This window comes from Lagenorhynchus albirostris, chromosome 8 (assembly GCF_949774975.1).
Source record: "Lagenorhynchus albirostris chromosome 8, mLagAlb1.1, whole genome shotgun sequence".
Taxonomy (NCBI): domain Eukaryota; kingdom Metazoa; phylum Chordata; class Mammalia; order Artiodactyla; family Delphinidae; genus Lagenorhynchus; species Lagenorhynchus albirostris.
In genome coordinates this window covers 22540899-22564143 of record NC_083102.1, presented here as the reverse complement: position 1 = coordinate 22564143, position 23245 = coordinate 22540899, and the positions used below count along the sequence as shown (strand labels likewise).

General features: G+C 38.1%; 1 protein-coding gene across 4 annotated transcripts in view; it reads left to right on the top strand.

The window, feature by feature from the left end:
- Nucleotides 1–198: 198 nt before the first annotated feature.
- Nucleotides 199–23245, top strand: part of NRF1 (nuclear respiratory factor 1) — a 136451-nt gene continuing 113404 nt past the window's right edge. Inside the window, exon 1 of one of the 4 annotated variants that reach the window (XM_060156690.1) lies at nucleotides 199–318. The gene's annotated coding sequence lies outside the window, so the exon portion shown is untranslated. Of the gene's footprint in view, nucleotides 319–11666; nucleotides 11688–14424; nucleotides 14445–23245 lie in introns of those variants that run through there. The other 3 variants (XM_060156691.1, XM_060156692.1, XM_060156694.1) reach the window with 3 other exon arrangements.

Below are 23245 nucleotides of genomic sequence, written 5' to 3'. Positions count from 1 at the left end.
TCCATCCAAACCTCTACAGGGAAATGTGAACGCGGGGAGACCTCGGGGGACGGCCGGGGTCCGAGCCCAAACACCCTCCGAGATGCCCCGCCGAGACAGTGCCGACCTCCCCATCATGGCGGCGGCCGGGCGGGGAAGCCGAGCCCGTGCGTAGCGTGCGTGCCTCCTCTCCCTCCCCTCCCCCTCCTCGGCGGCGGCGGCGGCGGCGGCGGCTTAGGCGGCAGCGCTCGCCATTGCCGCTGGTGGCAGGAGGCTGCGAGGAGCCGGCGCGGTCGCAGTCTCCACGGCGCAGGCCCACGGTAGCGCAGCCGCTCTGAGGTGAGTGCCCTACCGCGCAATCTCCAGCTATTTCAGCCCCGGCGCAGCCGCAACACGCCGCCCGCCTGCCGGCCGGCCGGCCCGCCCCGCAGCCGGCACCCTGCCGCCCCCGGCTCCAGGCCTGGGCCCCTGCCGGATTCGGCCCGCCTCGGGCGGGGGGCCCCGGCCCGGCCCAGTCAAACCGCCACCCCGAGGATGCACAGGCCTCACTAGGCCCCAGGCGTCCTGGCGGGCTCGGGAGGGAGGCTCTGCCCTCCCGAGAGCCCCAGGGTTCCGGCCTCCCCCGCCGCCTGAGGCTCTCGGGGCCGCGGCCTCCTCGCCGCCGTGGAACCCGGGGCCCGGGCCCGGCCTTCCCGCGGCTTCGGGAGCAGGAGGCCCGGGAGAGCGCGCCGGCCTGGGAGCGGGAGGTGGGCGGGCTGCGCGGGACGGGGGCCGCGGCTCCCAGCTCGCCTCCTTGGCCCTTCCCGGGTCTGGTCCGCGGGCGGCGCGGCGCGGCGGGCTGGGCCGGGGCGCGGGAGCTGCTGTCTCCTGCGGGAGAGGAGGCTGGCTCTTCGGGCAACCTCCGAAGCTTCCCTCCCGCCGGGGTGGCGTGGGCTTGTTACCCAGGTAGACTGAGGGACGCTGGAATATGGCGCGTTGCCCACCTTCTTGCAAGTTAGGAGGCGGCAGCGGCGGCAGTTCGAGGAGGAGGGCGCAAAGTCCTTTTGTACGCAGAAATAAGGAGCGACATTGTGTTTTTTCCCCTAGCAGAGATGCTGCCCGTGGAGGGGGCTCGGTTCTTCCTGTGCTTGGGGTGGTGGTCCCCTGTGTGAGGCACAGGGGGAGTGGCACGACCTCGGGAAGGAACTGAACCTTTGCCACTGGAACGACAGGGGCTCTGGATGGCCTTGTGCATGGGTATTAGCCCACATCCCCAGCCTTTCGGGGAACTCAAGGGTTTGCCCTTTGCATGTGATCCACTTAACTGGGCGATGATGTCCATCACCTCTCTCACCTGTTGTGTCGTTGCTGTACGTCCTAAAGTTTCGACAGTCTATTTGTGCCTATCAGAACTTGAAGTTGTTTAAAAATCTTAATATTTTTAGGGCTTCAAATGATATCCAGCCAGTTGGAGGAGCTGTTGCCTGGTATCCATCCCTTCTTAAACATTAGATTAGCATATATTAATTGCTTACTTTACAGCTGATGTCACTTGTGCTTAATTCTTTCTGTGGTCAGAGCAAAATTCACATTTTCTTAAGTGTGTAGAGACAATGTATTGGAAACTCTTAAGGTGAAAGGTAGTGTGAGTGAGACTGTCAGCTCTGCGGGAGAATGGGTATGCGCACATCTTACACCTTTTGTCGAGGGCATCATCTGCTGTCACAGCTCACAGTGATCCTTTCCCCATTTCACCTTCGCCCAACCTTTAAAAAAATTCCTTTTCCTTTGGTCTTGAACAGTAAGTTATTGAGTTGTTCCTCACTCAGGGGAGGGGCGACTTTGGAGATGCTGGGGTTTTTTCCTTCCCTTAATTCAGTAGTGGCCTGACTCCCTAGAATTGTGTTTGAAGGTTCTTGATGTGTTATTGCATAGGTAGTGAAAATATGACTAGCTCCACCTGTGCATCCGAGTGTAATTTCCTTATTTTATGAGTGCAGAGGCAAACATACAGTTATCAAATGTAAATGTAATGTAGTATAACTATTCTTAACTTGGGTCCAGAATTGTGTGCAGACTTTTTTGTGGGGCTTTTTTTTTTGACAGGAGTTAGATGTGGCTTTCAACAAGGTCCATCAGAATAAGAATTACTGTTTACTATCTTTTGGTTCATCTTTATTTGAGGTCCTTTGATTTCATCTGCCTGCCTTCCTCCTCCCCCCACCCCATCTCAAACTCAGTATACATGAGGAAAATTACTTTTTGCTTGGGAGTCTTGGTATATTCTCATTTAGGGGGGAAAAAAAAAGGTTTCTTATCCCCAAGACAGGAGTTTTCTTACCAGGTTTTAAGGAAATTCAGCAGATTTAGGGAAGTAATTATAGGAGTAGGAGATAACGAGGGCCCTTGTCCAGATATAGAGGGAATTAAAGAAAGGATTTCAGGTTTCCCTCCCAATTCATGTATACTCCAATGGAACCCAAAATTGTACGGTTTTTTGGTTTTATTAAGTCACAATTATGTATCCATCTCTAAGTTTTTTGGGAGCTAAAGACCAACTTCCCATGATTTAAATATCTGAGTTTGCATTGCCTATACATCATAGGTTCAAGCAGACTTACTTGAAGAAGTATTTTATGTGAAATGATAGAAAATGGTGACTTTTAAGGGAAATTTAAGCTCCTTGTAGTCTGGGGTTAATTTTTTTTTTTTTCCCGGTACGTGGGCCTCTCACTGTTGTGGCCTCTCCCGTTGTGGAGCACGGGCTCCGGACGCGCAGGCTCAGCGGCCATAGCTCACGGGCCCAGCCGCTCCGCGGCTTGTGGGATCTTCCCAGCCCGGGGCACGAACCCGTGTCCCCTGCATCGGCAGGCGGACTCTCAACCACTGCGCCACCAGGGAAGCCCCTGGGGTTAAATTTTTTATACCTCTTTCTGTATATGTAATAAGGCATTCAGTAAATGTTTGTTGGGGAATAATAATAATGAACAGTATTATTGAAATTAAAATTTTTTCACAAATATTTGAAAAGGTATGCTGATTTTTTGGTTTCTGGAAGTTCTGTAAACTGTCAGCCTTTAGAAGCACACCCTCCAGTCTCTGGAGAACAGGAAGTTATTGCATAGGTTCAGCTTCTGTCAGATATCTTTAGGCAAGCCCAGTCCTTCACGCTGCAGTGGGCTTGTTCATCTACTCAGTGCCACTCTGAAAAGTTGGAGGGTAAAGGGGAGCTCTGTGGGTTGTTGAGTCTCAGAAGTGTCTGCTCTAACCTCAAAAGTTTTGGCATTACTCTCTCTGGGGCTGTAATTAATCCAGGAAATTCGATATTTGAATTTAGACATTTATGTATATCTATGTGTGATGCTTAATAATACATATATAAATAGTATTTGGAAAATCAGTCTTACAGGTAAATATCAATTTTTGGTTTTGTAAAAAACATTTAAGAAAATGTTTTATACTGAAGGAAATTCTCTCTGTTCTTTCATGTTTTCCTTGAGAGCTAAAGCTAGTGTTTTCAGCCTGAGCTTACCCAAATATAATTTTCCATGAATGCTTAGTAAAACAGCAATGACAAAGAAACCCACTTGTTAAGTTTATTTTAGAAACATTTTATTTAGACCAAGTCCAATCAGTATTTTTTTAGGCTCTGGATACATGTTAAATTTTGAGCATCATGTATCATATAGTTCCTTCCTTATTAACTAGGGAGTGGATTATCCACTTTCTTGGCTTTTCAGCTAGTACTTTTATCCATCAATATTTTACTAAGGAGAACAGGCTGGAAGAGAAAAAGTAAAGGAGGTGAAACAAATCAATTTCAGGTGTTTCCAGAAGATTATAACCACATTGAGCTATTGGAAACTTTTAATCCTGGATCAACAAGAATGCTTTGTCTGAAGTTATTTTGATGTAATGAGGACAAAACTTAGAAAATAAACAGAATTTTTGATTGCTCAAGGAAAATAAGTGGATTATATATACCTTGGAATATATATTTTTTTTCTGCAGTGCATTTCATAATTAGGCTAAAATGATTTCAACCCCACTCAGTGCAGTTTAGTAACTGAAGCTTCAAAAAGATTTCATCATGTGGTCTTTAGTCCTAAAATGTGAACATTTATATGAACTGAAGAAAAATCAGAAATACAACTTCATAGAGATATTCTAGTATATTTTTAAAAGGATCCCCTCCCCCAAAACAAAAACAACCAAAGCAAAACTAGGGGGTGGTTAAGGCAGGCCTACCACATGTGTGATCCTTGAGGTCAATCTGTATTGTCATCAGCAGCAGTCACTTAGATAATAAACCGACCATAGGAATCTTCTCCAGAATTCCAGACTTGTTAGCCTTCGTTATCAAACTGCTCCCGAGCCATCAGATAATTTCTGAGGAAGCCATGTCTAGTAAGGGAGGGGGTGTGTGTGCGTGCGTGTGTGTGTGTGTGTGTGTGTGTGTGTGTGTGTGTGTGTGTGTGTGTGTGTGTGTGTTGGGGAGAGTTGGTGGGGAGGAGAGGGGGAAAGGGTAGATGATACTGGTAAAAGAATCTAGTTTTACAGATTGGGATGATCGCTGGAATTTTGGAGATGTAGTATTTTTAAAAGAAGCTAAAAGAGCTACTTTCGTTTGGGTCATCAGTTTGGTGATATACAGTGTCTGCCATTTGTAGTGTATTGTTTAGTATATAAGCACAGTATTTAGATTAGTTCATGTATGCTGATTTCTGTTGTTACGAATGTGAAAAGTTTGGCTGACAGTTTAGGTGGACATTTTCTTCAGAACTCTTAAATGGTGCCTGTTGGATAAACTATGACAAGCCTTTCTCAGAATCATGAAGAATGAACTATGTATGCATAAATATTTAGACCATTTTAAAAAAAGAGCTTATATTTTACTGTTGGTAGTTGTAAAGTCTACTTTTTAGAACTTGGAGAGTCTGTTTTGTTGCTGCCACTGAATGCTAATATGGTTAGGCTGGCAGCTAAACCTACAAAGAACAAGAGGAAGTGAGGAAATGTTCCCATGAAACATTGCTTAAAACTAAGCAGTGGACTAGAAATGGGGAGCTAGAGACTAGGGGACTTAATTAGTTTTATGTTCAAAAGAGGATGAGGCGTACCCTCCACTGAGAAGTAACCTTAAGTGTGTCCTCACTCTGGAGTTTTGCCATTTATTCACCAGACACTGATTAAAGACATACTATATTCCAGTCATGTTCTAGGTGCAAGAGTAACAAATAAACCTGGGCTTTGTCTATAGCGGAGAAAGATAAGGGTGCAACTAACTATAATACAGTTTGTTGAGAACTAAAATAAAGAAAGAGTGGTGTGGGATTATAGAAGGAGGGAGGGAATTCTGGGGAAGGGGTGAGTGATACAGGGAGAGTAAGTGAGGTTAAGGAAGACTTTTCATGTAGTGGTTGCTTAAGTAGGACTTTGAAGGATGAGTAGCTGTTTTACTGATGAAAAAGAAGAGGCTAGATGAAGGGAATGATAGTCTGATTTTAGAAAGCAAGCAGATTTTGCTGTACTTGGGGAGTAGAGGAAAATGAAGCTGATGAGGTTGTGGCCTGATTGGGAAGAGCATGGGGGAGTTAAAGATTATAGTTGGTTAATGGATGAGGATGATGATGCCTTTAATAAGGTAGGGAATGTATAGGGAGAACAGAATTTGAGGAGGAAGGTAATAGGGTATGATGCTAGGTGTGGGAATCAAGAAATGTCAAAATAGGTTAGGTACCTGAAGACTTGGACTGGAGCTCAAGGGGAAGAGGGGATCTATTAGGAGGTTTGTATTCATTGGCATAATGTCATATAGAAACTGCAAAAGAATATAATATCAAGAGTGAGGAAACAACTAAGGCAACCTTGGGTAGCATCTATATCTGAAGGTCAAGTGGAAGAAGAGAGGCCTGTGAAGGAAGTTGAAAAACAATGGCTGAAGAGATAAGATAAATGGTATAGAGTTGAAGAAGCTGAGGATAGGGATTAATGGAATTTTAACAGGATTTAGCAATGTGAAATACTACGGAGCTCACTGGGATAAAAACTGGATTTGGCAATTAAGAAATAAAGTAAATTTTCTGAATGTGTTTATGTGTGTATATGTATGTATTGTTTTGCCATGAATCATGATAAACACAATAGATTTCTGGAGTCTTATTGAATATAGGGGTAGGCCCTTAAAACACAATTTAATAGATGACCCGTGCTTAGAAATAGGTCCTGTTACTCTCCTTCTCTCATGGGAATTACAACATTAAAAACTTTGGGAGGTGACTTAAATTTTAACAATTAGAGTTTATGTATTTGAGTATATATAGTATCGTATATTTGAGTTTATAATCTTTAAAGTTTATAATCTCTTTTGAAGGATTTTGAAGTTTTATGATATTTATAGGTTAAGTGCAGGGTTTTTTAACCTGGGTTTTATAGTTCTGGGGTTCATGGATATATTTTGGCTGTGTGATCCTGAATCTTGAAATAGTTTGAAAAATACTGTGTGGGCCTATATGATTTTTCTGGGGAGAGGGTCCTTAACTTTTATGGACCCTCTCAAGGGGTTGTTGACATACAGAAAAGTCAAGGGCCTTTTTGGTAATGTTAATGATTAAGTCAAATGTTGGTTGTGTCAGTTGGCTGAAATCAGTTATCCTGACTGGGCTAGATCAAGCAAGGGAAAGAAACTTTGAGTAGGTGTCTGGGGTGAGGAACTTTGGGAAGATGTAAGGTACCTTTCGGAGATAGGAGTAGGAGCACCAGAAGGAAGGTGGGAGGGATGCCAAACCACAGCTTAACCAGCTTCAGGATTTTGTCAAGTCATCTGAATTCCTTGCTTTTTTATATTCCAGAATTCACACTGTATATGACTATTCATGCACTCTATACAATAGGCTTTGTGCGGGGATCAAATTACTATTGTTTTAAACAGAAAGTGAGTTTTGAAAGAAAGCTAAATGGTTCATTAGAGTGCACTCAAATTCATTTTTTAAAAATTTAATTTTTATTTTATATTGGAGTATAGTTGAATCATGCTGTGTTAGTTTCAGGTGTACAGCAAAGTCAAATTCATTTTTAAGGTGGTAGTTGTTTATATGCACTTTGGAAAACTTCTAAAAGGTACATGTACCAATCCAGTGATCTAGGACAACGCATTTATTCTCTCCTTGCTTAATTTTTCTGACCATGAAATGAAAATACCATTGGCCTGTCTTATAGGGTTTATGTGAAATATGACAATTATGAAATGTTTTGAGGTCTAAAATTATATAATGGTAACAGATTGCTAGTGTTCACATTTCTTAAGCCATTGATAAAACCTGGATTTTTAAAATTATTTATTTATTTATTTATTTTTGGCTGTGTTGTGTCTTCGTTGCTTCGCATGGGCTTGCTCTAGTTGTGGCGAGCGGGGGCTGCTCTTCGTTGTGGTGTGTGGGCTTCTCATTGCCGTGGCTTCTCTTGTTGTGGAGCATGGGCTCTAGGAGTGCGGGCTTCAGTAGTTGCGGCTCGCGGGCTCTAGAGTGCAGGCTCAGTAGTTGTGGCGCACGGGCTTAGTTGCTCCGAGGCATGTGGGATCTTACCGGACCGGGGATTGAATCTGTGTCCCCTGCATTAGCAGGCAGATTCTTAACCACTGCACCACCAGGGAAGTCCCACAATCTGGAAATTTAAGCAGATTATTTAATAATGTTTCATACTAGAACTTATTTGATTCCTAAAATATTTCATATGAAGTTTTAGATAATTGGTCATTTTTACTTTCTTCTTCTAATCTTTGGATCTTTGAAATTGCATTAGGAGACAGTTTTGTCAGCTAGGCCCTGGATTCTGGGCAGTGATCTCCAAATTTTATTGTCACCCTTACAAGTAAATTTTGAGCACACATTCTGAATCACATTTATTTATAAATGGTATTCCTGTTATTGTACTAATACATTTATGTACATTATAAAATATGTAGAAGGTAGAAATTTTAAAAGGGTCAGATAAAAATGAATATTTTCAAATGTCTTGCTGATTGAGTTAATGATGGTTCAGTAATTTATGAGTTTGATTTGCTTGTTTTTATAAATATATTTGCTCATAATTCATTTTTTTTCTGTAATTAATGCCAGTTGGCAACTGTATAGGTTACCCTGTAAAAGTATTGGTTAATACAAGAATTACATGAATAAACATATTGGGTAATCTTAAGAAAATTTGTGTTATGCAGCTTGCAGTTGGGCTTGTGTTTGCGGATTATGTTTACGTTCACTAAATCTGTCCCTAAATAGAACTGGAGTATTTTCTTTGTTCACCTTTTTTTAGTCCTTTGTCTTTCATTAAACAATTGTAAAATAAAATTTTCAGTAATAGATCTTTTATATAAAAATAATCACAAGTTAAAGAATCAACCAGGGTTTACTACATAAAAACACCATCATAGAACTAGTCTGTTGACCCCAAACTGGCTTTAGGAACTAAGTCTAAAGAAACAATTCCAGTATCACCAATTATGTGATTGAGTGTTAAAATTTTTGTCTTTCTTCCTTAATTTTTATCTTTATATTTTTAAAGTTTTTCTACATTGAAAATGTATTATTTTTGTAGTGAAAATTTTTAGAAACAAAAAATCCCCCAAATCAATGGTTATTTTTGGTTTATAAGCATATATGTGATTTTCATTTTCTTTCCTATAGCTTTCATTATTTTTCAGATTATTTTTAATGAAAATGCATTAACTTTCATAATTAGAAAACATAAGTATGAATAATATAATTATGGCCATAGGGAGTTAACTATCAGATTTTGGGCAGGCAAGTCACTTATCCTCACTGGGCCTTTTTCCCCATTTGAAAAATGAAGAGGACAGAATGGTAAAGTTTCTTCTAAATAAAAATTCCTTCTAAAATTAGTTCTGAGTCTCCTGTTATGACATGGTAAACAACAAATATATTTTCTTAATGTAAAAAGGTACGTATATGTGTTTATTATAGAAAAGCGAAGAGAAGAAAATTTAAAATAATTGTATATCAGTCATACATATTTAACAATATTTTAATTATATGGTTTTAGATATTTTCCTAAGTGTACATGTATGTACTTGCATGCACACACACACACTGTGCATGGATATACTGTATATGATAATATAAAACAATACTCTGTATATTGTCTTGAACCAAAAATGTCTAAGGGTGTTTGATTTGTCTATTTTTGCCCTGAAACATTCTTAATGGGGCAGTTATAAATCCATTTTAATGAAATATAAAAGATATTAAAGTTTCTATCCAAATACAAATTAGTCCAGGAAGTGCTTACTCTCTGTTTCATGCTCTGTGTGGTTTTGCTGAGGTAAGGGTAACTTGGAGTAAGGGCGGAAGGGCTTGCCTATGAAAGCTTACTTAGTGAAGAATGAGAGCTAAATCCTGGGTTAACCTTAGTTTCATTCACATATTAACTTGCTTTTTCTCCACTCTGCCCTCACACTTCATGAGCCAAGATTCCTATTTGTAGGATAGTTTCTAAAGCAAACAAGTTTGTCTCAGTATTATTAGTCTTTTATTTTACCCTGGGACCTTCTGAGTTGTTATATTCCCACTGAGAGCAAATTGATATTAGTAACAGCTGTCATATAATACAGGAGTGTTAAAAATGCTTGTTTGTTTGTTTTTTTAAAGCATTATTTGTGGGGAGTTCAAAAGATTTTATGTACGTAAAATATAAATATAAAATGCTACGTAGTCTAGTTCACCCTCTGCCTCAATGAAGTATGTGATATATATAATTTTAGTTTTATGCAAAGAATACTGGCTCTTGGGCTTCCCTGGTGGCGCAGTGGTTGAGAGTCCGCCTGCCGATGCAGGGGACACGGCTTCGTGCCTCGGTCCGGGAAGATCCCACATGCCGCGGAGCGGCTGGGCCCGTGAGCCATGGCCGCTGAGCCTGTGCGTCCGGAGCCTGTGCTCCGCAATGGAAGAGGCCAGCAAAAAAAAAAAAAAAAGAAGACTGGCTCTTTCTCAAAGATTTTGTGCAGTAGATTTTCTTTAGAAAAGTTAGTAATATAATCCAATTTTCTTGCCTACTCATTTAGTTCTGTCTTTAATCTTTCTGGTAGCTAGTTTGTTTATACAACATGGAAACAAAGTAGGGTAAATATTTCCTTAGTTATCACAATATCTAAAGTAGTCTAGTCATTTTTCATCTAAGTATAATACAAAGCCTGCGGAGGTATGTATTGGAAGAAAAAAAGTCTGATTTGTTTATTCTCTTCCCTTCTACTTTGAAAATTAGAATCTTTTCCAGGAGAAAAACTTTATCATTTATACTTGACAATTAAGATGCTTAAGTCAGTGTCTTTCAGACATAGGGAGAGGTGGACAATCTGGGAATAAAAAGTACAAACTTTTTGCCTCAAACTTTTTTTTTCAGTTTTTGTGTTTGAAAGATGTGAGAGCAGTCACTAATCCTAACTTGAGAATCCACCAAGATGGATTGTTTTCATTCTGAAGAAATCCATTTTGTAGCTAAATGAGTGGTATATATCTAATGTCCTTTAAATAGGTAATCTTTGGTTAGTATTAATTTAGGGTCTTTGGTAAGGTAGTGATTCTTTTGTTTTAGGCTAGCACAATTTTGAAATTATCTTTTTTTAAAGAATAATGATTATTTTATAACAATAATTGTTTTCCCTTAAAGGTAAAAGAATATGCAGCTATTCCATGTAAATATGTATACTCAGATTTGGCCTGCCAGCAGAGTTTAAGAACTTCATATCCAATGGCCTAATTGACACCTCTCAGATGCCTCAGATGCACTTCATCCCAAAATGAGATTCCCTTTTCAAACTTGGCCCTGTTCCATTCTTTCTTACCTCAGTGAAGGGTATCACCGTTTCATCTGTTTTCTCAGAACAGAAACCTTGGTCTTTCCATATTGTCAAATCCTGTTTAACTTTCTAAATAAGCTCAAATTATCCTCTTCATTTCCACCATTATCACTTTTGTCTGGGTTGCTATTGTTTCTTTTCTGGACTGTTGAAATAACCTATCACTGGTCCACCTGCATCCACTCTGGCTGAGCACTAATCCATTCTCCTCATTGCAGGCAGAATTAATTGATCTTTTCTAAATACACAAGTTTGATCATGTCCCACATTTAGGATGAAGACAAAGCTCTTTAATGTGGCTGTACTTACCTTTTGGACTCATTTTCTATCAAACATGCTGCCCTAACCATTAGACCTTTCCTATTGTTCCTTCTGCCTGGAAAGCTTTTTCCTCTCTTTTATCTGGTAAAATCTTGTAAATTTTATTCAAGTCTCTACTCAAGCATCATTTCCTCAGGGAAGTTTTACCACATTTCCCTTATTTTTATACTTTTTCTTCACCATTTATGTCTATACATGTCATTTTACATTTGTTGATATATTACTTGATATATGTCTGTCCCTCCCACCAGATTGTAAGCTTTATGAAAGTAGACATCATGTTTGTGTCCATCACCATGCACAGTGCCTGACACATAACTAATAGTATTTATTTGAATACATGATAGTAGAAACCTTGCAAAATTCACTTGTAATATTTTATCTTATTACTAGGTTTTTGTGGTAGCATCTAATATTTTATAATTTTTAGGAACTTGGGAATGGGAAGAGATTCTAAGTCATCTAAGCCAGCTCAGCTCCCCAAAGTTACATGGTCATCAGTCTTCTTGAACACATCCAGTGATAAGAAATCATTTTGGTGGGTACTAACTACTGAAACTCGGTTTGGTCTTTAATACTTTTTTAGATGGTTAGAAAGTTTAATTTCAACTGAAGTTTCTCCCTGTAATTTTTACCTACTGGTCTCACTTTTGCTCTTTAGGACTTCCAAAAATAAGTATAGTTTTTTTTTTTTTTTTTAAATAAAGTCCTTTCAGTCATCTCTCTTTTAGTTTAAATATCCCGAGATCCTTAAACCTTCTTGGAAAGGTAATGAGATATGCCGGAAGGATAGAGTTTGGGGGCTATGTTAGTTTCCTAGGGCTACTACAACAAGTTACCGTAAACTTGGTACCTTAAAACAACAGAAATTTATTCTCTCATAATTCAGAAGGCCAAACGTCAGGAATCAGGTGTTTGTAGGACCACAATCACTCTGGAGGCACTAAGAAAGAATCTGTTGTTTGCCTCTTACAGCTTTTGGTGGCTGCTGGCATTCCTTGACTTGTAGCTACATCACTGCAGTCTCTGCCTTCATGGGCACACTGTCTCCTACTCTTCTGTAATCTCTGTTGGCCTCACTCTCATAAGAACACTTGTCATTGGATTTAGTACCAACCTGGATAATCCCAGATGATCTCCTCATCTCAAAATCCTTAATTTAGTTACATCTGAAGGAACCTTTTTCCGAATAAGATAACATTCATAGTTTCCAGGAGTTAGGATGTGGACATATCTTTTTGGGAGCCACCATTCAACCACTAAAGGGGCTCCTGGGTTTAAATCTTGATAATGCTACCTCCTAGCATTTTGCAACCTTGAGCATGTTGCTTAATCTCTCTGAGCCTGAATCTCTTTAATTTTAAGACAAGGATAATAATACTTGTATCATTGATATGAGGAGATTTAAGGAAAATTCAGGTTAAGTACTTGACACATAGTAACTAACTCTACATGTTGCCTTCCATATTATCAAACTACCCTGACCCTACTGCACTTTCTCAGGGCCCCTAGATATCAAGCGTGGCCTAGAACCCAGCACAAGTGCAACTGGTCTGATAAGTACAAACTACAGTGGGTCCATTTTTTTCTGTTTTTTGGGGCAGTGTATAGCCACTATGATTAATGTAGTCCAAGTTTGAATTATGTTTATTTGTAGCTACATGATAAGATACCTCATTAAATTTAGAATTGATTAAAACCCATTTCTTTTTCATTGATGTAATTATTAAACTTCTATTGTGTAGTTAGGTGTTTAGAACCAAGTGTACGTTTTCACATTACATTGTATGTTATAAGCCTTACATTATCAAATCATAGTGCCTAGTGCATAATGGGAGCAAAATTTATGCTGAATTTAATGTTGCTGCATGGTTTAAAGGAATCTTTTTTTTTTTTTTTTTTGGCTGTGCTGCATGGCTTGTGGGATCTTAGTTCCCTGACCGGGGATCGAACCCAGGCCCCTAGCAGTGGAAGCGCAGAGTCCTAACCACTGGACCGCTAGGGAATTCCCTAAAGGAATCTTTAAACTATCTACTTTGGTGTTGTTCAGAGAACATTTCTTAAAACAAACGCTGGGGTGAATATAAAAAGGAAGAGAGTTACCATTGAAGTAGCAACTATATCAATTATATTGGGCAGATGGATGGCATCACTAGATACCCTTTCAGGTAATCAATGGCTGATCACTTCCAGGTTGATGGATGGGTTGCTTTTGATACTTCCATCAGGTATATGAGATATGTGTCCATTGCTTATTTAACAAATATGCATTTAATTATTTCCGTGTCTGCTAGTATTTGGAATTTGCATTTGAGATAAAAGACTGGAGAAATGGATGATGTAGAAATGGTGTTTTTAAAATAGTTATTTTAGAGTATTACATGCACATTGTTAAATGATCAAACAATATAAAAGGAATTCAATGAAAAGTGAGTTTCCCACAGTTTCCCACCCCCAAAACAACTACCACTATCAGTTTTGTGTAATCTTCAAGGTAGGGTAAGCAAAAGTGTGTGTGTGTGTGTGTGTGTGTGTGTGTGTCCTTTTTAAAAAACACAAATGATTGCTTATGTGCATATGGTCCTCTAGAAAGTGTTTTTTTTGTTTGTTTTTGAATGTCATGTTTTGTATCCTGACCCTCAGCACCAGTGTAGGATTTCTAGTTTTTTTACCCTATTGTTGAGAGACAGGGAACCAAATTTCATAGCTTTCTATTACTGATTTGATTGTGTGGGATGCCTTTCCAAGAGAGTTGTATATTATATAGTTCTTTGTGAAAGAATTCTCTTTATAGGCTGTTTATACCAGGGAAATAAAACCAGTTTTAATTCAGACCACTTATTTAGAAAATGACTGAAGAAAAACTCATGAAATTGGTTTAAAACATCATCCTGGTGTTGCCTGAGGCCTTTTCATGCTTGCTAAGTGAATTACTCATTTTGATTATATTGACAGCAAGGCGAAATAAATTATTTCAAGAGCCAGGTAGGTAATATAGGTCTAGTTTAAAAAGAGCTAGAAAATTCAAGAATAGAGGACTATGGTAGCCATAACATTCTACCTTGGGTTATTATCTGTGGGTTTTTTTTTTCCCCCTCTTTTGTTAAAGTATACGCCAATGTTTCTCTTTTTTTAATTATTATTTTATATTGGAGTATAGGGCGTGATTAACAATGCTATGCTAGTTTCAGGTGTATAGCAAAGTGATTTAGTTATACATATATCTATTCTTTTTCACATTCTTTTCCCATATAGGTTATTACAGAGTATTGAGTAGAGTTCCCTGTGCTATATGGTAGGTCCTTGTCGATTATCTATTTTATATACAGTGTGTACATGTTAATCCCCACCTCCTAATTTATCCCTCCCCCCACCTTTGCCCTTTGGTAACCATAAGTTTGTTTTCTAAGTCTGTGAGTCTGTTTATCTTTTGTAAATAAATTCATTTGTATCATTTTTTAGATTCCACATATAAGTGATATCATATGATATTTGTCTTTCTCTGTCTAACTTACTTCACTTAGTATGATAATCTCTGGGTCCATCCATGTTACTGCAGATGGCATTATTTCATTCTTTTTTATAGCTGAGTAATGTTCCTGTATGTATATACCACATCTTCTTTATCCATTCATCTGTTGATGGACAGTCTACCTTGGGTTATTATATGTGGGGGTTTTTTTCCCTCCTTTTTGTTACAGTGTAAGCCAGTGCTTTTTTTTTAAAAAAAATATTTATTTATTTATTTAGGCTCTGCCGGGTCTTAGTTGTGGCACATGGACTTCTTAGTTGCAGCATGCATGCGGGATCTAGTTCCATAACCAGGGATCAAACCCAGGCCCCCTGCATTAGGAGTGCAGAGTCTTACCTACTGACCACCAGGGAAGTCCCAGGCCAGTGGTTCTTAATCTTTGGTTTCAGGACCCTTCTTAATAGTCATTGAGGACTCAAGAGCTTTTGTTTATGTGGGTTATAACTTTTGATACTTACTGTATTAGGAATTAAAACTGAGAAATTTAAAAAATGTTTATTAATTTTAAAATAATATACCCACTACATGTTAAAGTTAATGAAACATTTTAATTAAAAATAACTATATTTTCCGGGCTTCCCTGGTGGCGCGGTGGTTGAGAGTCCGCCTGCCGATGCAGGGGACACGGGTTCGTGCCCCAGGCCGGGAAGATCCCACATGCCACGGAGCGGCTAGGCCCGTGAGCCATGGCCGCTGGGCCTGCGCGTCCGTCCGGAGCCTGTGCTCCGCAATGGGAGGGGCCCCAACAGTGAGAGGCCCGCGTACCGCAACAAAACAAAACAAAACAAAAAACTATATTTTCTGAAACAAAAACAATTTAGTGAGAAGAGTGATATTGTTTTACAGTTTTTGCAAATCTCTTTAGTGTCTGGCTTGTTAGAAGACAGCTGGATACTCCTATCTGCTTTTGCACTCAGTCTGCTGCAGTATGTTACAGCTTTGGTTAAAGTATAAGAAGATCTGTTTGGAAAAGGGAAGAGTATTTTAAGAACCTTTTTAGATTACTGTGGATGATATTCTTTGATATTACATGAAAACTCAGCAGTGTTAATTTCTTAAAGGTGAATTGCAATGTGGAATCTGAAACCATATCTGTGCTTTGTTATGTTAAAATCTATTGGTTTATCATGCACTTTGAATGGATCTTTTAATCCATGCATAATTTTGTAACATCATACATTGATCATTTGGAAAATATTAGTTTACTGAGTTATGCAGATCTTCTAAATGTTGACACAAAAATCACATTCATTAACACTACCACTGATCTCATCAGAAAAGACTTTTTTTTTTTTTTTTAGAAAAGACTTTTAAGTAATGGAAGGCTATCAAGCTCACTGTGGCAGATACAAGTTTTCCAAAATTCTAATTATCACTTGAAGTACCCAGTTTTATCATTGACAACAAATGCTCTCAGTTGTCTTCCTTGAAGTGATAGGCTCACTTTGTTAATTTTTGAGAAAATAACTATCAGTTACCCAGGTCTGAATAGCCATACAGTTTGTCAGCTACTCTTTCAGGTAAAAATGGTATTCCTTGGGGGAAAATGTGGGTAATTCAGTTTGCGACTCAAAGCATGGTTTATGTGCTTTTTGAAATAGCCATCACACTTCCGAATGCAGAAGTGCTGTATGTATACTTTCCATTTGATCACACAGAATAGTAAAAAGACATGAATTCAAGGGTGAAGATTTAATAAAATTAATAATTTTTACTCTTTCATCAGCACATTCTTAAATTATGAAATTGACTCTTTCCTTTTACTGTGAATACATGAAGGTGAAGAATATAATGATGACTAGTACAGTTTGGTGCCATTGCCTTTAATTAATTGTGCTAAGATGCCAGTAGTTTTACCCTACCATTGCTTTTGCATTCTAAGTGCAAATATAAGTACAGTGAAAAAAGGCAAAGAATGTCTTAGTTATTATGAAAATAGTTTTGACCTCACTGATCCCTTGAAGAAATCACAGGGATTCCCAGGGTTATAAGGTTCACTTTGAGAACTGCTGCTGTAAGCTATTTGAGGGTTAAACTAATCACCCCACATATCCCCCTTCAGTTTCTGATCCAGGATTTTTCACAGAAAAGGTGCTCAATATATATTTGTTTTATGAATGTGATTTGATGACATTTAAACAGAACAAAACTTGGTGAGTAAAATTATGTAGCAGCCTACATCCATCCAAGCAATCTTGATCAGGCAGCTTTCCCACAGACATTGGTGAGAATAAGTTGAGCTAATAGAATGTGGATGATAATATACTTGGTAAATGCAAATGATGAAATAACTACAAATAAGGTGATGTTGAAATTAGAACTAACTGATTTCAGGAATGCACAGGAAAAGGATACACATGTACAAGTTCCTACACAGCCAACAATTTCAGCCTTGTTAGGTTTCTGTTAATGAGTCCTCTACTTTTTGGGTCCTTTAATTTGTAGCGGTCTAAGAGAGGATCCTCACGTAAGATGGATCTTATCTGAAAAGCAAACATCTCATTTAAATTTCAGTAGGTCATGGGTTGTGCTTAATCTAGTAAAGTCTTTTCAAAAAGAGTTACTGACAGTGAATGTTAAAAACAAATCACTTTTTTTGAAGAATAGTGACTAAAAGTCCTGGGTCTATATAAACTGCAGACCCAGGTAGTCATTTTCCTCTTTAAGGAAACCTGTCCTATTAATACCCTACTATGTATTTTGGGGGCAAGAAATTGGGTGATAAGATGGTGTGGTATACCCTCTTTTAGTGTGTAAGCCTCAGTTCATCTAGCTACATTTTGATAATCTCAAATTTTGTTAAATAATACTCCTCCTCTTGTTTTCAAGTGATTTGTTTGTTACAGTCTATTTCTAGTTTGGGGCTAGGATGTAGGAATGGGTAGTAAATTGGGGGTGGAAATGGGAAGGAACAGTATTAGTTCTAAACCATCCCAGGCCTTCCTCTACTCCCACCCCCAATCCCAACTTTTAAAAAACTTTTTACTCCTATTTCAAGTAAAGATTGTAAGAGATAAGTTAAGGCATTTCTAACAATCAAAACCACACAGTTTTTTTGTTTCATGTTAAAAGTTACTGAGTCTACTTTAAGAAGTTCCTTCAAACATCTTGTGAATTTACCTTTTGTCCCTGAAGGTCATTACTTCAATTTACAATGGATACTCCCAAAAAGTTGGGTAGGGTAGGCATTACCTAAACTTTGGTCATCATCATACCTATGTAACAGCATGAGGGGGTTCAGCTAGTACAGGGGTGTGTTACTATGTGAGAGCCACTTGTGCTTCTTGTCATAGGTGCCATGTCCTGGTTAGAAACCATTTAAAATCAAACTGGAAAATACCAGTCACCTTTTAAGGATGTCATAAAAATAAGGTTATTTTTATGACATCCTTAAAAGACTAAATACTGTTTTAAAACTGACCAAAGTAAAACGTCTGCTTTCAAACAGTTGTAAGTGGAAATGTAAAATAAGGTCAAATTAAAAATAATTTATCTATTACATTTCCTGAACAGATTTAATTTTGAGCTCTGTGTGCAAGGCACAGATTGGAATGGTTGTTGCAGATATTTTATGGAATATAGATTTCAGATTGTTATTTGCTTGTACATATACACATGAAAACCCACTTTCAGGACTCCTACTTTAAATTTTTCAAAGAATTTTATCCTTTATGGAAGATATATTTGTATCTATTATTCCTCTAGTACCATATCCTAGTTAAGTAGTTTGAGGAGATTAGGGTTAAGTACTACTACTTTGGTATGACTTCTGTAGCTGCTACCTTTAAAAATTTGTTAAATACTTCAGGCATAAATAAGGATATAGAAAAATATAATGAATACCGTGTATCTTCTACCCAACTTAAAAAAAATCACAGATAATAATGCCTCCTGGGCATTCCTTCCTCATCCTTTCCCTTCCCAGCTGTAACCATTATTCTGAATTTGATGTTTACCTTTCCCCTGTATCAAAAAACAAAAACAGAAAAACTATACCTTTATGTGTTGTATCCATAGGAAAGATATCATATTGTTTTGTATGTTTTTAAAGTTATATGAGATTAATCTTTATTTATTTTTTTGTTTTGTTTTTTTGTTTTTTGCGGTACGCGGGCCTCTCACTGTTGTGGCCTCTCCCGCTGTGGAGCACAGGCTCGGGACGCGCAGGCCCAGCGGCCATGGCTCACGGGCCCAGCCGCTCCGCGGCATGTGGGATCCTCCCAGACCTGGGCACAAACCCGTGTCCCTTGCATCGACAGGCGGACTCTCAACCACTGCGCCACCAAGGAAGCCCGAGATTAATCTTTATTGAGGCATGTCGTTATAGTTTACTCATTTTACATGCTATATAATATTTGATTTAATGGAGTGTGAAAGTAATATATGATCTTTGTAGAGAAGTTTGAAAATAAAAGAAAGTATGAAGATGAAAAAATTTGTAGCTCTGCCATCCAGAGATACCACAGTTAATTTTTTTTCCTTTGATTCCCCCCTCCCACTTAAGTTTATGTATTTTCTGGGTACCTTTTAATATGAATGGGACACAGTTTTATGGATTACAGAAAATTGCAAAACAGCCACATAAGGGCTGTAATCGTATTTTAGTTGAAAAAGAAAAGAAAATGAGCTTTCCATATTAGGTATTCCACGTATACCAGGTATTTCACATATACCTAGTAAATTTACTATCTATATCGAATACTGATGGCATATTTCTTAGTATGGAAACACTGTGTTAGTGACATCTGGGAAGAGTTAGGTAGTATTGTTTAACATGTTTTTAAACTTATCTGAGAGATTTTTCTAGTAAACAAAATTATCAGATTTTGATGCTTATCTCTTTAAACATTAAGTACTTTTTTGTTTTTAACTTTTTGATTAAAAATGAAAAAGATGAAATATTTAGGTATGCATCTAATATATGTACAAGATCTACATGAGGAAAACTACAAAGCTCAGATGAAAGAAATCAAAGAAGAACTAAAATAGATATTCCATATTCATGGATAGGAAGACTCAATTGTATTAAGATGTCAGTTCTTCCCAACTTAATCTGCAGATTCAGTGCAGTCCCAATTAAGATCCCAGCAAGTTATTTTATGGTTATCAACAAACTGATTCTAAAGTTTATATGGAGAGGCAAAAGACCCAGAATAGCTAATACAGTATTAAAGAAAAACAAAGTTGGAGGACTGACACTACTTGACTTCAAGACTCACTATAAAGCTACAGTAATCAAGGCAGTGTGGTATTGGTAAAAGAATAGACAAACAGATCAATGAAACAGAATAGAGAGCCCAGAAATAGATCCCCATAAATATAGTCAGCTGATCTTTGACAAAGGAGCAAAGGCAATACAATGGAGCAAAGATAGTGTCTTCAACAAATGGTGCTGGAACCAACTGGATATCTACCGGCCAAAAAATCAGTGTAGACACAGACTTCATACCCTTTATAAAAATTAACTCAAAATGGATCACAGACCTAAGTGTAAGACATAAAACTATAAAACTCTTAGAAGATAACATAGGAGAAAACTTAGATGACCTTGAGTATGGTGATGACTTTTTAGATACAATACCAAAGCCATGATCCATGAAAGAAAGAATTCATAACTGGTACCTTCATACAATGGGGTATTATTTAGCACTAAAAAGAAGTTAGCTATCAAGCCATGAAAAGACGTGGAGGAATCTTAAATGCATATTACTAAATGAAAGAAGCCAACCAGAAAAGGCTACATAGTGTATGATTCCAGCTTTACGAAGTTCTGGGAAACGCAAAACTGTGGAGATAGTGAAAGGATCAGTGGTTGCCAGGGTTTGGGAGAAGGGAGAGAGGGAGCAGGGGGTTTTGGGGGCAGTAAAACCATTCTGTATGATACTCAAATGGAGGGTACGTCATAATACACCTGTCAAAACCCATAGACTGTATAACATAAAGAGTGGACTCTAATGTAAACTATGGCCTTTAGTTAATATTGGTTCATCAACTGTAACAAATTTACCACTCTAAAGCAGGATGTTAATAGGAGAGGGAGAAGTGGTGAAGGGGTTATATGAGAACTCACTGTACTTTCTGCTTCAGCTTTCTATAAACCTAAAACTGCTCTAAAAATAAAATATATTAATGGGAAAAATACATATGTCAAACACCAATGTTCCATGGTAGAGGTGGGGTACAGGGATTTTCAGGTGTAGTCAGGAACTCCTCCAAACTAAATCATCATAACCTGTAGTTAGATAATGCTGAATAGCTTTATAGTTATATAATGTTGTGGTATATATATTTTACAATTTACATATAAATGTAAATATATAATTTATATATAATATACATAATGTATAGTTAATAATAGTTATATACTGTTGAATACATTTGAATGTATAGGATGCATGGTGGTGGGGAAAGACTGAAGAAATCGGGGTGGGTCAACTTCATCTAATGAAGAGACTGTTGCTGGTGGAGCTTTCCTAACACTGTCCCTGGTGAGAGAAATACCTATGACTTTTCCTTCTTCACTTTAAATAATAATTTGATGGAGCTAATGTTTGCCAGCAGTAGCCTGTGATGGCATTTGTCTCAAATTTTGTGTCATGCTGTTCCTGTTCCCTTCCTCCCAGTGGAATGATATGCTAATAAAGGTCTAACTAAAAGTGCACAGGAGTTCAGAGGCACTTAGGTTAAAAGAAATTCCAGAACTGTTCAGTAATCAGTGCTTTCCACCATGACATTTATTTGCCAAGAAAAGATAAAATTATAATCAGTACCTAGTATTTTGGTGTAAACGGCACACAAATAGTCATTGTAGGCTTCTTTTTCATTTTTTTAAGACTTCATTTTCCAAGAGCAGTTTTAGATTTACAACAAATTGAGAGTGAGGTAGAGAGATTTCCTATATACAAAGGATAAACCTACATTAACGCATCATAATCACCCAAAGCCTGTAGTTTATTTTAGGGTTTACTCTTGGTGTTGTATATTTCTGTTGATTTGGACAAATGTATTAATATAATGACATATCCATCATTATATCATGAAGAGTATTGGCACTGCCCTAAAAGTCCTCTGTGCTCTGCCTATTCATTTCCCCCATCTCCACCCCCAGTCCTGGCAATCACTGCTTTTTCTTGTCTCCATAGTTTTGCCCTTTCCAGAATTTCATATAGTTGGAATCAGAGTATGTAGCCTTTTCATTTTCATATTGGCATCTTTCACTTAGTAATATGCATTTAAGTTTCCTCCCTGTCTTTTCATGGCTTGATAGCTCATTTCCTTTTAGTGCTGAATAATATTCCATTGTATGGATATACCACATTTTGTTTATCCATTCACCTATTGAAGGACATCTTGATTGCTTCCAAGTTTTGGCAGTTATGAATAAAGCTGGTATAAACATTCGTGTGCAGGTTTTTGCATGTACATAAGTTTTCAGCTTATTTGGCTAAGTACCAAGGAGTGTGTTGGATCATATAGTAAAAGTATGTTTGGTTTTGTAAGAAACTGCCAAACTGTCTTCCAAAGTGACTGACATATGTATTTTTACATTGCTTATGCTTTTTCAAAAGCACATTTGTCAGGTATGTAAAGGAATGAATGCCTGTCCTATGATAGGATGATGCCCTTACAAGCAATTGAGGTCTTAGGACTGGTTGTCCCTTCATAAATAATACCAGCTGTTTGCACTTTGTTCTTGTCTGCTTTTTCTTTTATTTATTTGTTTTATTTGTTCTCCCTTATTGTTCTTACTCTCTTTATTCTTCCTTACTGCTTCTCCTTGCTTTGGCCTGGGGAATGAGAGAGCTATGCTTGTTAGAATAGTGTACTGATTTATTTTTATTTATTTATTTATTTTAACATCTTTATTGGAGTATAATTGTTTTACATTGTTGTGTTAGTTGCTGCTGTATAACAAAGTGAATCAGCTATATGTATAGATATATCCCCATATCCCCTCCCTCTTGCGCCTCCCTCCCTCCCTATCCCACTCCTCTAGGTGGTCACAAAGCACAGAGCTGATCTCCCTGTGCGGCTGCTTCCCACTAGCTATCTATTTTACATTTGGTAGTTAGTGTACTGATTTAAAAGGCAAATAAGACAAAACTAAAACCCTTTCCCATAACCATGTTATGGATGGTTACAATTGCAGCATTTAGTAAAGTTGTTGCATGATTAGCTTCACTGTACAGATCTTCCAAGATGGGATTAGAGGAGCAGTACCTTAATTAAACCTTCTTTGCTTTATAATTTAAAAATAAGGAAACTGATTTAAAATGGTTTAAGTCTATGCTAGCAGAAGAGTTTTGTTTTTTTCCCTACATTTCTCTAGGAAGACCTTTCAGTTTCTGCTGTTACAGTTCTCAAAGAGGACAAAACCTTTAGTTAAAGCTTGTTTTATAGTATCTGTGTAATTCTGTTTGTGTGTACATTTGTACATACCCCAAACTGCAGCAAAATTATGTGTCAATAGATTATACTCTCTCAGTAGATGAAGGTCAAGAACTGTATCAAATCTTCTTTGGGGTATGTATCCAGTTCACCTGACAGTCTTCCTGATACACATT